Here is a 13,169-nt window from a genome sequence, read left to right as displayed (position 1 = left end):
AATAGCAAATGTCTCCAGAATAGTTGACTTCATTCTCAAATAACTGGGGTTTTGAAAGGCAAGGGCAGGCGATTCTTTTATTGGACCACTAAAATTCATACACAGAAGTTAGCTTTTGACTCATACAGGTCTTTATCAGGCTGGGCGCCAGAGGTCTGTGCACATGGTGCAAAAAAAAAAAGTCCAAAAACTACAGGTCTAGGCCAGGCTTCTCTGCTTCAAGCACATTTCAAAATGGAGGCTGCAATTTTCGGATTTCACCTCTGGTAGTGTGAACTGGAATGCCTCTCAGACCAAAAGGCTGCTAATTATTCAGCAGTTTTATCCCAATACCTATGATAAGGGGTCTGCCACATTTCTGTGTGCTCCCATGCTCAGCCAAAAAGGAGCTGTTGTCTTTCAATATAGGGCAACGGAGTGGCGGGCAGGGAGATGCTGAATGACTGGCAGCCTTTTTGTCTTTTGCCAAGAAGGATCAGGCAGAGCTATAACTATCCATTTTGGTGCCCAAGCCTCGGTGAAACTTGGGTTATGTGAGAATGCCATGGGCAGGGAGAAGAAGGAGAAATTGTGAGTCCATGGGGGTTGCCTTGGCCTGAGTGTGCAATAGCCATGTATATTCTGTGCTGAAGCAGCATGTTTCGTGTTTCCTGTTTCGTTTTATTTGGGGAGGAGCAGTTGGATGAAGTATAGGCAGCACACAGGGCAAATTTTGGGTTATTGTGTTCTTTTGAGCCCCTCTAGCCACACATTTGTCTTCTAAATTTCAGCATTCTGGATTGAAGCCCTCACCGCCCTGCCCTAGTTACAGCTCTGAGATCAACTGCCCTGTAAACAGGGGCTAAGGACGAGCAAGGCTGAGGAATTCTCACAGCCTTTGTTGACTGGCTACTGGTAATCCATAAAATGGGACTGCAACCCCTCTTACTGCACATAGCATTTACCATTTTTACACCATTTTTGAAATTTGTGAAAACTGCAGGGTGGGAGTAAAATGATGCTTGTGAGAGAGCTGTCATTTTAAAAGAAAGGAGGAGACTAACAGAAGAATGTGTGGGATGCAACATTCTTATTCCCTTTTGTTGTTTTTTTTTAAAAAAAGATCCCCTCCCTTATCCTTTTGTGCATTCCTTCATGCCCTGTTTACAAGTTTCTTGGAAGCAACCATCTCTAATCCCTCCTGGAAGCGAGATGCTGAATTGGTGGATATTTGGCTTTATGCAATATGGTAGTTCTTGTGAGGGACTGAAGAGATTCTGAAGTGTTCTATGACACTTTTAAGACTAACAGATAGACTTACTATAAACTTACTATAGTATGAAACCAGGATTTTTAAAAATCGTTATTGATATATGCCATCAAGTCAGAATCCACTAATAAAGCTTTCCAGGTGAGTTATTTAAGAGTGGTTTTACTAGTTCCACACACCCTGTGGCCAAGTTTCCATGACTGAGCAGGGATTTGAACCCAGGCTTCTTGACTCCTAATCACCACACTGAGTAGTTTTTGAAATTATAGTCCCCTTATTCAGATGCATGGTGTACAATGTTTGAGCTTCAGATGAAATCAGAGCAAAATTGCATGCAGGTAGTTGATCATTAAGATTGGCACTGTCCTTGTGTCACTATGACTCACCTGTTTCTGAGGAGTAGGAGTAAGGATAAAATCTATAGTCACCTGAGAAGAGCCTAAGCTAATTTGAAGACCACTTGTGGGAGACAGGAGGTGCTTACTAGTTCCCATTTTCCTCCACACCCTCCCTACTGACTGCCAGCATGACTTGATCACAGAGAAATGGTCTTCTCTGTTTAGGAAACTCCTTCTGCCTTGTCCTTTGAGGAAACTCTGCATGATTCAGATATGGATTGGGGTCCCTGATCCTGTACCCCTGCTCCTGTCTCCTGGGCATCATGGGAAATACAGCACAGTGACCCACTGGCCTGTAGATACAACTCAAACCTGAAGAGAGCCTGGTTGGGTTGCCAGTGCCTCTGGGCCGTTGTTATCTGATGAAAGTTATTTTTAACTAGGACATCTGAAGACTTTTCTTATCTGCCAGAAGAGACCACAGTGGGTAGTGGCATGCCAGGAACAATCTGAAGAATGCTGGGTCTGCTCCAAGCTATGTATATGTGTGGAGGGGGCAATGGGAGATCAGCTGTACATAAATCACCCTCAGACTCTTCCCTTGGTGCTCCTGAATGGCTGATGAATGAGGACAAGGTATTGGAAGACCAGGAAGCGAAGCCTGGGGGGCAGAGGGGGGCAGTTTAGTATATGCGAAAGACTTTTCTGACAAGAGTTGGAGGACTCACACCTTTAAAAATGTCTATGGAGCTAGGCAAGTAATGTGCATTAGTTCCTCTGAACCACTTACACACAGATTAAGAACGAGGAGACCATTCTATTTATTTTACATCCCACCTTTCTCCCAAAATGGAAAACCAGGAAAACTAAAGTGGCTTAAAAATATTTTAAAAAACAGATACAGCTAGAAACACAGGGCATTTTACAATAAAACATGGTATCACATTAAGACAATCACTGAATTAAAGCTTTTAAAAAGGAAATCAGAGAAATTAAGAATTTCTGTGAATTTCGTTGTATGGTATACTGTGTATATACTTACAATGACAATAAATTATATTATTATTATTATTATTATTATTATTATTATTATTATTATTATTATTATTATTATTATTATTATTATTATTATTATTATTATTATTATTATTATTATTATTATTATTATTATTAAATAAAACATTTCCATTAGAACTGCCGAACATGCCTTTAAGAAGACTACCTAACCCATGTGTAAAGCTCACCACTTCTAATTCCTCTTCAAAATCCCACAGGGATGGACCTAGTGGTCGCAGTGGCTAGCATATTGGACAGGCTTTCAAGATCCCAGTTGTAGACCTCACTTAGTCATGAAAGTCACTGGCCGACTAATTGAAGCCATCACTCTATTCCACCCTAGTCTACCTTAGAAGACTCCACAACAGTGAGATCCATGTTTGTCAGGAAAATGGAGACAGGACCGAGTGAGTGGGGTCATACCAGAAAAAATATTGAGGTAGCCGGCTCAAAGGTTGACTCAGCCTTCTATCCTTCCGAGGTCGGTAAAATGGGGGGGCAATGTGTGTGTGTTGTGTGTTTAGTCGTTTAGTCGTGTCCGACTCTTTGTGACCCCATAGACCAGAGCACGCCAGGCCCTCCTGTCTTCTACTGCCTCCCGGAGTTGTGTCAGGTTCATGTTGGTTGCTTCGCAGACACTGTCCAGCCATCTCATCCTCGGTCGTCCCCTTCTCCTCTTGCCTTCACACTTTCCCAACATCAAAGTCTTTTCCAGGGAGTCTTTTCTTCTCATTAGATGGCCAAAATACTGGAGCCTCAGCTTCAGGATCTGTCCTTCCAGTGAGCACTCAGGGTTGATTTCCTTTAGAACTGATAGGTTTGTTCTCCTTGCAGTCCAGGGGATTCTCAAGAGCCTCCTCCAGCACCACAATTCAAAGGCATCAATTCTTCGGCGGTCTGCTTTCTTTATGGTCCAGCTCTCACTTCCATACATCACGACAGGAAAAACCATAGCTTTGACTATTCGGACTTTTGTTGGCAAGGTGATGTCTCTGCTTTTCAAGATGCTGTCCAGATTTGTCATCGCTTTCCTCCCAAGAAGAAGGCGCCTTTTAATTTCAGGGCTGCTGTCTCCATCTGCAGTGATCATGGAGCCCAGGAAGATAAAATTTGACACTGCCTCCATATCTTCCCCTTCTATTTCCCAGGAGGTGATGGGACCAGTGGCCATGATCTTAGTTTTTTTGATGTTGAGTTTCAGACCGTTTTTAGCACTCTCCTCTTTCACTCTCATTACAAGGTTCTTTAATTCCTCCTCACTTTCTGCCATCAGAGTGGTATCATCTGCATATCGGAGGTTGTTGATATTTCTTCCGGCAATCTTAATTCCGGCTTGGGTTTCTTCCAGTCCAGCCTTCCGCATGATGTATTCTGCATATAAGTTAAATAAGCTGGGGGACAATATACAGCCTTGCCGTACTCCTTTCCCAATTTTGAACCACTCAGTTGTTCCATGACCAGTTCTAACTGTTGCTTCCTGTCCCACATATAGGTTTCTCAGGAGACAGATAAAGTGGTCAGGCACTCCCATTTCTTTAAGAGCTTGCCATAGTTTGCTGTGGTCCACACAGTCAAAGGCTTTCGCATAGTCAATGAAGCAGAAGTAGATATTTTTCTGGAACTCTCTGGCTTTCTCCATAATCCAGCGCAAGTTAGCAATTTGGTCTCGAGTTCCTCTGCCTCTTCGGAATCCAGCTTGTACTTCTGGGAGTTCTCGGTCCACATACTGCTGAAGCCTACCTTGTAGGATTTTGAGCATAACCTTGCTAGCGTGCGAAATGAGTGCAATTGTACGGTAGTTGGAGCATTCTTTGGCACTGCCTTTCTTTGGGATTGGGATGTAGACTGATCTTTTCCAATCCTCTGGCCACTGTTGAGTTTTCCAAACTTGCTGGCATATTGAATGTAGCACCTTAACAGCATCATCTTTCAAGATTTTAAATAGTTCAACTGGAATGCCATCACCTCCACTGGCCTTGTTGTTAGCCAGGCTTTCTAAGGCCCACTTGACTTCGCTCTCCAGGATGTCTGGCTCAAGGTCAGCAACTACATTGTCTGGGTTGTCCGGGATATCCACATCTTTCTGATATAATTCCTCTGTGTATTCTTGCCACCTCTTCTTGACGTCTTCTGCTTCTGTTAGGTCCCTCCCATGTTTGTCTTTTATCATGTTCATCTTTGCGCAAAATGTTCCTCTAATATGTCCAATTTTCCTGAACAGATCTCTGGTCTTTCCTTTTCTGTTATCTTCCTCTATTTCTTTGCATTGTTCATTTAAGAAGGCCCTCTTGTCTCTCCTTGCTATTCTTTGGAAGTCTGAATTCAAGTTTCTGTAACTTTCCCTATCTCCCTTGCATTTTGCTTCCCTTCTCCTCTCTGCTATTTCTAAGGCCTCGTTGGACAGCCACTTTGCTTTCTTGCATTTCCTTTTCTTTGGGATGGTTTTCGTTGCTGCCTCCTGGACAATGTTACGAGCCTCTATCCAAAGTTCTTCAGGCACTCTGTCCACCAAATCTAGTTCCTTAAATCTGTTCTTTACTTCCACTGTGTATTCATAAGGGATTCGGTTTAGATTATACCTGAGTGGCCCAGTGGTTTTTCCTAATCTCTTCAGTCTAAGCTTGAATTTTGCTATGAGAAGCTGATGATCAGAACCGCAGTCAGCTCCAGGTCTTGTTTTTGCTGACTGTATAGAGCTTCTCCATCTTTGGCTGCAGAGAATATAATCAATCTGATTTCGATATTGCCCATCTGGTGATTTCCATGTATAGAGTCGCCTCTTGTGTTGTTGGAAAAGAGTGTTTGTGATGACCAGCTTATTCTCTTGACAAAACTCTATTAGCCTTTGTCCTGCTTCGTTCTGAACTCCAAGGCCAAACTTCCCTGTTGTTCCTTTTATCTCTTGGCTCCCTACTTTAGCATTCCAGTCCCCTAGAATGAGAAGAACATCTTTCTTTGGTGTCAGTTCTAGAAGGTGTTGTAAATCTTCATAGAATTGTTCAATTTCAGTCTCCTCAGCAATGCTGGTTGGTGCATAAACTTGGATTATTGTGATGTTGAATGGTCTGCCTTGGATTCGTATTGACATCATTCTATCATTTTTGAGATTGTATCCCATTACAGCTTTTCCCACTCTTTTGTTGACTATGAGGGCTACTCCATTCCTTCTACGGGATTCTTGCCCACAATAGTAGATATGATAATCATCTGAGCTGAATTCGCCCATTCCTGTCCATTTTAGTTCACTGATGCCCAGGATGTCGATGTTTATTCTTGCCATCTCCTGTTTGACCACCTCCAGCTTCCCAATGTTCATAGATCTTACATTCCAGGTTCCTATGCAGTATTTTTCTTTGCAGCATTGGATTTTCCTTTCACTTCCAGGCACGTCCACAGCTGAGCGTCCTTTCGGCTTTGGCCCAACCACTTCATTAGCTCTAGAGCTACTTGTACTTGTCCTCCGCTCTTCCTCAGTAGCATGTTGGACGCCTTCCGACCTGAGGGGCCCATCTTCCAGCGTCATATCTTTTAGCCTTTTGTTTCTGATCATGGGGCGTTCTTGGCAAAGATACTGGAGTGGCTTGCCATTTCCTACTCCAGGTGGATTGCGTTTAGTCGGAACTCTCCACTATGTCCTGTCCGTCTTGGGTGTCCCTGCACGGCATAGCCCATAGTTTCTCTGAGTTACTCAAGCCCCTTCGCCACGACAAGGCAGCAATCCATGAAGAAGGGGGCAATGTGTAGCCTGCATAATTAACTTGTAAACCGCCCAGAGTGTGCATGAAGCACTATGGGGCGGTATATAAGCAGCACGCTTTGCTTTGCTTTGCTTTGAGTGAAGTAGTAGTTAAAGAAGAAACTACAGTGGTGTCTCGCTTAACGAGCGCCCCGTTGAGTGATTAAATCGCTTAACGAGGGGCTCTGGGCCATTGCTGGAGCATTCGCTCAGCGATGGCCCCTATGGCGTTTTTTCGCTTTGCGATATTCGCTAAGCGATTCGCTTAGCGAATATTGCATAACGAAGCGTGGGAGAACAGCTGATCGGCGGTTCCAAAATGGCCGCCGGAAGGTCCGCGCCGCATTTTCGCGCCCTGCCCTCGCTTACCGAGGGCGCGAAAATGGCGGCGCTATGGAGGAAGATCGCTTAACGGTGAGTTTTAAAGCTATAGGAACGCATTGAACGAAGTTCAATGCATTTCTATGGCTTTTTAATTTCCGTTTAGCGATGTTTCGCTATAGCGAAGGTTAATCCGGAACGGATTAGCCTCGCTATGCGAGGCACCACTGTATAGCAACTTAAAACATTTAAGCAAAACAGTACAATCAAATAAAAGACCTACCAAACCTTAAAATATATATTTTGTGGTGGCAGGAGACTTATTAACTTGTCCCAAAGGACTTGAAAATGTCCATATTTATAATATCTGATTAAATGGTCACTGTGAGCCAGGATTTCCCTCAGGACAAGAGGCACCCTGAGTAAGGAGAGTGGGAAGGCCCTCTCACACTTTCCCGATCAGCCAAGAAATATCAGCAGGCTTTGTCTGGGACGGCAAAAACATCCACTGCTGGAAGCTGTCTTCTGGGAATCTGAGAGGATTCTAGCTGCTCAGAAACCAGCATTCCAAATGAAACTGGCCAGACAACCTGATATTAAAAAACAAAGGAAATGAAACAAAACAGTGCCTAACATTTTATTTTGACTGAACCGTAGCATGCTGGCTACCAAGAACAAGCATTCCCCACACATCTCAATGTTTAAATTAATTCACAGTTTATATTGCAAGGATAGAATTAGACAAATCAATAGATGGTTTCAGCATTCAAAAATTTCTCTAATTCTGTCCTTGCAATAAGGGAGAACTACTGGACCAAAGCGGCTAATTTTCTTGTTACAACCTTTTCCAGTGTGCCTGCTTATTCTGATCAGGTTACTTGTTAGAATGTTTCATTCCTTTCTCAGAAATATAAGCAGCATAGAGGAAGGAATTTATGTCATCTGTACAGTATTTCATATTCTTCTGCTGGTACTGTATGGACCCACTGAGAGCATTTGTTCTCTCTGCACAACTTACAGCGTGTCCAAGTCTGTGTTGTGGGTGGGGTAAGGCACAAAACAGAACCTCCTAAATAGCCACCCCCTCCCCATACACAGAGGCCATGTTTTGACTTGGGCTGCTATAATTAAGAGAAGCCCCGAGGCAGTGTGATGGTAACAAAGCAGTTGAGGGTATGTCTGACTTTCTCCTTTCATCCACTGACTGGGTGGAGACAACTCCTAATGTTGCTGCCATTGTCATAGATGGTGATGCTAAGGAGCCATTGCTCAAGGGTACTGCCATCCTTCCCTCCCACAGGAAATCACAGGGTGCAGGGAAATGTGGCTTGGCAGGCAATGCTTGGCATTTTTAGAAAAATTATCATAACATGCTAGGAATTTCAGAGGCAAATTGCTTGGGTGAAAGTTAATGACAGCATTGGTCATAGAGCTACCAAAAGGAATTCCCTTAGCCATGTGCCTGACTCCCTGTTTGGCACAGAGAGCGTGTCTTCCCAGCCAAATGCTTTTTCCTGCTTGGGTGACACTTGTGAAAGCAGGTGCTCATAAAACCAGTCTTGGCACAACAAGGCCACTGCCCACCAGCTAGCTAGCTAGCTTTTGAAGCGGACGAGAGTCACACCAAGTGGCTGGCGGCCATGCTGAAGGCACTCCCATATGCTCCAACAGGAAATAAGCCTGGTGCCAAAGACGTAGGGTGCATCTATACTATACAGTAAGAAGGAATAAGAAAGAAGTAAATTGACCCCCTTGAGTAATACTTTTATTCTCTCCTTAAAAAGTTACAAACAAGGAGAGCTTTCAGATTCTGCAGAATTCTATGTCAGGCTAAGGACAGTATCAGATTCTGGGGTGGGGGAGCACAGAAGAGGCCTAATAGTCTAAACAACGGAGCCACACAAAATGCCCATTGTTTTTGAAGACAGACTGCTGGTGATTAAAGACTGAATTTTCCGTGTCCAACATCTAAGTTCATAGTCTCTCTTTTTTATGTGGACAGCTACTGGAGGTGCAGGGGCCACGTTTTTGTCCCTGGGATTCTTTTTGGGGGCAAAATAGAAGGCTGCAAAGATTTGGCAAAAAATGAGGGGGGTTTGAAGTGGATAAAAGTCCACTTCTGTGATTGATTGATTGATTGATTGATTGATTGATTGATTGATTGATTGATTGATTGATTGATTGATTGATTGATTGATTGATTGATTGATTGATTTAATTTATATGCCGCCCACTCTACCCAAAGGTCTCTGGGCAGCTTACAACAATTAAAATTCAATACAATAAAATATAAAATGATTAAAATACAATTAAAATACAATTAAAATTGCCATCATCAAGACCCACAGTTGATGTTATTTCAATTAAAAGTCTTCTGGAACAGGAAGGTTTTGACCTGGCGCCGAAATATCATCAGTGTCGGCGCCAGATGAATTTCAGTTGGGAGGGTGTTCCATAGTCTGGGGGCAGCTGCCGAGAAAACCCTTTGTCTACAAGCCATCCCTCTTACCTCCTTGAGGGATGGCTCTTTCAAAAGGGCCCCCTGGCTAGATCTTAACGGCCGGGTAGGCTCATATGGAAGGAGGCGGTCCTTCAAGTATCCAGGGCCCAAGCCGTTTAGGGCTTTATATGTCAAAACAAGCACTTTGAATTGGGCCCGGGCAGCAACTGGTAACCAATGTAAATTAAACAGAATCGGCTTGATGTGCTCTCTAGCGGCCCCACCACTCACCAGCCGTGCAGCTTGATTCTGGACCAGTTGCAATCGCCGTACCGTCTTCAAAGGCAGCCCCACGTAGAGCGCATTGCAATAATCTATACGAGATGTTACCAGTGCGTGTGTAACTGTCATGAGACTCCGCTCGTCCAGGTAGGGCCGTAGCTGGTATAATTTCCGCAGCTGAAGGAAGGCACCCCTGGCCACCGAGTCCATTTGAAACTCTCTCTGTGTGTGTCTTTCTATAAGGGTAAATTTTACCCACCCCTGTTGGTCTGTCCATTGTTGTAGGTGTGGGCAACAATATTCCATGAATGCATTGTCTTTGAACTGCCACAGAACCCTGGAGTTTGCAGTTGGCCAAATTCTGTTAGATAAAAGTTTTAGTGAGTCTTCCCTGAATCACAACAGAGAATTCTCATTACCACCATCTCACCAAACTAGAAGTCCCACAATTCTTTAGAATTTATTTGTTTTACTTCTATACCACCCACCTGGATACAAGCCCACTCTGGGTGTTTTACACTCAAAAACTAAGATAAAACAGAAAGAAGGGAGTCATGGCGGTTCAAATGGCATCACCCTGCTATAACAGTGTAGAGTACATACATTCAGACTCTCATAAATACAAAAACATAAACTTTATTTAGCTATGTTACTTCAATTTAAATATGTGACTTGCAATAAAAAGCTGTTCTTGCTCTAATGTTTAAGCTGCTTCCTTTTATAAGCTTTTGTTAAAGCTTACAAAGCTTTGTTAAAGCATGGAATAAAATAACCAATGAACACAAAAATTCATTGGGTCATAAGGGTCACGAGAGGTACAAACGTATGCAGGAGGGATGAAGATTAGACTAACTTGACTGATTCCAACTGGCTCTAATCTTCAAAAGCAAGTTATTCATGCTGGGAAAAAAACAACCGAAAACATATAGATGCCCATTCCGAGCTGATATGCAGTGGAGCTTATGTTTGCAGGTCCCTGTGTAGAAACGCTATTAATTGGTCTATAGCCACTGGGAATTGAGACAAGTAGTGTAATCCAGGCGCTCCTCTGCCAATGCTTACTTTATGAGCCTGCCCAGGTGTTCAGACCATCAAGGGAGGCCTTTCTCTCGTTCCCAATACCTTTACAGGTGTGTTATTGGTTTTGCCTTAAGTGACTAGCTGTCTAGGAGACGTTTTAAAAGAGGATGGTTTGTCTTTTGCTGCTTCTAAATTTATTTTTAGAAGCAATAAAGAAAAAGATTCCCCGTGTTGTGTAGTGATGCTGGAGAACAGGGTTTGAATCCCCATTAGGTCATGGAAACTCCCTGGGAGCGTGGAACTAATAAAACCAATCCTTAAATATTTCACCTTGAAAGACCTGTTAAGGTCACTACAAGTTTATTTTATTTATTTATTAAATTTATACCCCGCCCATCTAGAGAGATGTCTACTCTGGGTGGCCAACAATAAAAGTAGAATAAAAAGAGTATAATAAAATAAAAAGCAACAATAATAATATAGTTCAAGATGGGGAAAAAATTAAAAGTAATCAAGTGATGACAAGAGGGAAAGCCTGCCAAAAGAGCCAGGTCTTAAGTTGGCTCTTAAAAACACCCAGCAAGGGAGCCAGACAGATCTCTGAGGGGAGACTGTTCCAAAGACGAGGGGCCATTGCCGAGAAGGTCCAGTTTCTTGTTCTTTCTCTCCGGGCCTCCCTCGGCATTAGGCCCCTTAAGTGCCCTTCCTGACTAGAACGAGTGATTCGGGTAGATCTAGGTGGGAGGAGGCGTTCTACTAGATATCGAGATCCTAAACCATTTAGGGCTTTATATGTCATCATTAACACTTTGAAATCATTGTGGAAACAAATGGGCAGCCAATGCAAGGCAGCCAGAGTGGGGGAAATAAGCTGATATTTTCTTGTTCCACTAAGAAGTTTGGCCGCCGCATTCTGTACCATTTGAAGCTTCTGCATCAATCTCAAAGGTAGCCCCATGTAGAGTGCATTGCAGTAGTCCAATCTCGAGATTACAAGCGCATGTACCAAAGTGGTGAGTGCCCCAACATCAAGATAGGGATGCAGCTGGGCAATCTGCCACAGATGGAAATAGGTGGAGCAGACCACTTACTCCAACTGGGTTTCCATAGTGAGCACCGGATCCAGATGGACCCCCAAGCTGCGAACCTCACTCTCCGCAAAGAGAGTCACTCCCCCAAAAGAAAGAGTTTCCCAAACCACCAATGGAGGGGCCACCCACCCTCAGGACCTCCGTCTTGTCTGGGTTCAGCCTCAGCCCATTTTCCTGCATCCATTGCAGTACAGCCTCCAGGCAGCACTGGAGGATTCAACTTGATAGCACAAAACACACATACTGTACACCAATTTAATTTTAGTAATGCTTTACCTAACATTTTAAATATAATGTTAATTCTTTTTAAATATCTGAATAATTTTCTGTATTGTGCTTTTAATATTGGTTTTAATGATGTGAGCTGCCTTGGGTCCCTTTTTAGGAGGAAGGTAGGTAAAAGTATTTTAAATAATAAAAATAAAATAAAAATATAACACCTTTATGCTCATTTAGACCACCTATCCAGAGATATCTTAATTGCAATGAGGTCAATCTCATATGTAAAGCTAGAATTTAAACTTCTGCACTACTGGGCTAGGTGTGCTGCAAATACGAGTCTTAGTGAGACTGGCTGGCAATTTAGCAAATTACAGCGGTGCCCTTACTTACGACCATCCTGACTTACGATCATTTCAAGTTGCGACCAGCTCCGGCTGCAAAATTTTGCTTCGACCTGCAGCTGGAGCTGCGAGTTGCGATCAAAAGAGGCAGGGAAAAAAGGCTGAGAATTCAAATTAGAGGACTAACTGCTGGTCGGGGAAGAGCTTCTTTGTAGCTCTTTCGCCCCAACGGTTAGTGTGTGTGCGTCTTGGGACTGCCTGGTGCTGATTTCTGGTTCTGAGCAAGTACATTTACAGGGTTTTGCACGGTGGGTTTGGGCTGGGTGTGGGTTATGTTTCTGTGCTGTGATATATTTATTTTTTGGTGTGTGTATTTTTGGCGCCTTCCAAATGGGGCTTGCTGTGCTGTTTATTGTTTTTGTTTTTAAAGCCCCAGCACCTTCCGACAGGGCTGCTGTGTGCTTTATTTTTGGGGCTTTGGGGGTTGTTTTTTTGGGGGGGCAGGGCGGAACGGATTAATTGCATTCCAATGCATTTCAATGGGAAATGGTGCTTTGACTTACGACTATTTCGAGTTATGTCCATCTTATGGAACAGATTATGGTCTTAAATCGAGGAACCACTGTATGTCCCTCCTGCCCAAAACTGTCAACTAACTCAGAATTTCTGTTCTGCTCCCAAATTCTCTGCAAGAGAAAATATCTAAGCACAGAGTACTTATAGTACGTGAAAACTATGTACATACATATGCAGATCTATTCAATTTGCAGAATTTCCATCTGTTCCAGAGACTGAAATTTTGAGTTTGAAAAAGTAGAGATACGACCAATTTTTTTTCCTGGCAGACAGAAAACAATGGTGTGTCTCCAGCTGGAAGGAACCAGTCACAGCAGGGTGTTCTGAGCTGAATCCTTTTCTCCTTGGCCAGAGCATATTTCAGACCGTGCAAAAAAAAAACATTATGTGGGAAAGTATTTGTGTACCAGCTTTTGCCAAATCTTTGTGCTTTTGAGTAAGAGAAGCACAGACAGAAGAACAGACCAGGTAGCAACAAACACACAGTGGAGAGTGGG

At 43.3% G+C, this 13,169-nt stretch overlaps 1 protein-coding gene across 4 annotated transcripts in view; it reads left to right on the top strand.

Annotated features, from left to right (window-relative positions):
• Positions 1 to 13,169, top strand: part of ALKBH7 (alkB homolog 7, RNA demethylase) — a 67,056-nt gene that overhangs the window by 26,841 nt on the left and 27,046 nt on the right. The window lies entirely within an intron of this gene.

This window comes from Pogona vitticeps, chromosome 2, assembly GCF_051106095.1.
Source record: "Pogona vitticeps strain Pit_001003342236 chromosome 2, PviZW2.1, whole genome shotgun sequence".
Lineage (NCBI taxonomy): Eukaryota > Metazoa > Chordata > Lepidosauria > Squamata > Agamidae > Pogona > Pogona vitticeps.
The sequence above is the reverse complement of the archived record's forward strand: the minus strand, read 5'-3'. Positions and strand labels throughout refer to the sequence as shown.